Raw genomic sequence first — 1,878 nt, 5'->3', positions numbered from 1 at the left:
GGGTGTTCCATACTCTCTTACGTTGAGGTCCCTCACTGGAGTCAGAAATGCCCTGTCTCATCCAATGAGATCACAGCACCCTCATACCCACTCTCTTAGGAAGCATCCCAGGGTGCTACAGGGCACTGTCCCTGGCTGCAACCTGGAGGTTACATGAATTTTTCACATAAGAGTCTTTTTCAGGACATCTTCTGGTAATTCAGCTTTAACTGTGGGGCTTTATCTGGAAACATTACACTGAGAACAATATTAAAAAATATCTAATAAACATTCATGCAGAGGGAAATCACATAATGGTCACTATAAAAAACTTAACATGTTAAGATGTAGAAATTGAAGTTATCAAGCTTTGAATTCAAATGCCATCCTAGAAATTGTTGTGCAATTCAAGATGTAGATAAAGGAATATCAAACAAAGGAAGATAGATGTGGAAAGTAAAATTACTAAAGGTGAGAGATGATACAGGTATAAAACAGCAGGATTTCTCAGTGTCTGCATGTGATGTGAGGAAAGATGTGGGAATTGGGTGAGTAGATAGGAAGAAATAGAATGAGAAATAGGAAGAAATAGAATGAGAAACAGGAAGAATTTTTGGTAATGGAAACTTTGAATACAATTCAACTATGGTGAGGGATAACAAGGACAATTCAGGCATGCAGATACACACACACACACACACACACACACAAATTTGAACAAGACAACTTTGTTAGTGTAAAGCTCAAAAATATTTCTTTAAAATTTTAGGTTAAATACCAGCTACCAAATTCCCCTGTTTGTACACTCAAAATATCCTAGAAGCCACAGGAAGGACAAGTTTTAGGGACCTAATCTGCAACATTATGTGTCTCCATTCCTGCTTTGTGAACTCCAGAAACTGCTATGGTACAAAATGTGCTGTCCAGACCCATGTCTAGAATTTCAGAGGCTTCCTTCAAAAAAATGTTTGCATCCTAGATACAAGTTTTTCTACCTAGGAAGGAAGATATGTTTTTGAAGTATATTAAGAACATAATTTTCCTCTTTATGACTGTGGTCTGTACTCTGGGGAACATGTCTGTTTCTGTGAATTATATGTTCAGTTGTTGGGGAAGCCCTGAGAAGAAACCCATACACCTTATTCTGATCCACATGGCTTTCACAAACATTCTAATCCTTCTTGCAAAAGGATTGCCAAAGACAATAGCAACTTTTGGTTTGAGAAACTTCCTAAATGACATAGACTGTAAGATCATTGTTTATCTGGAGAGGGTGGCCCAGGGCCTGTCCATCTACACAAGCAGTCTCCTCACTGTGGTCCAAGCCATCATCATCAATCTCAGAGCATCTGGGTGGAGGAGGCTTAGGCTAAAGTCTACATGGCACATTTTTCCATTCTTCTCATTTTTTGGAAACTCAATGCTTTAGTAAGTATGAATTTAATCTATTCCATCACAAGTACAGGTCTGAATATATCACAACATATAATTGATGATGATTATTGGTATTTTACTCTGGAAAGTCAGAAAATAAAATGGATTGTTCTCCCTCTCATGGTGTTGAGAGATACAGTGTTTCAGGGTGCCATGGGATGGGCTAGTGGCTACATGGTACTTCTTCTCCAAAAACACCACCAACATGTCCTCTACCTTCAGAACTCCAAGCTTCTCTACAGAACTCCCCCTGAGCTGAGAGCTGCTCAGAGTGTCCTCCTTCTGATGCTCTGTTTTGTTTTCTTCTACTGGACAGACTGGTGATGGCAAATACTCAAAATTTTCTGACCTTGGTTATGCAACTTTTAGCTCCTTTGTGGACTAAGGAGGAGTGGACTTCACAGGAGTGGACTTCTAGTTAAATTTCGGCATGCTCAGTGGGAGAAACTGAGAAAATATCTCTGA

At 39.3% G+C, this 1,878-nt stretch overlaps 1 pseudogene; it reads left to right on the top strand.

Annotated features, from left to right (window-relative positions):
- The first annotated feature begins 988 nt into the window (after positions 1-988).
- On the top strand, positions 989-1,878 carry LOC116082635 (annotated as a pseudogene).

Source organism: Mastomys coucha, unplaced genomic scaffold, assembly GCF_008632895.1.
Source record: "Mastomys coucha isolate ucsf_1 unplaced genomic scaffold, UCSF_Mcou_1 pScaffold7, whole genome shotgun sequence".
Classification (NCBI taxonomy): domain Eukaryota; kingdom Metazoa; phylum Chordata; class Mammalia; order Rodentia; family Muridae; genus Mastomys; species Mastomys coucha.
This window is presented reverse-complemented; position numbering and strand designations above follow the sequence as displayed.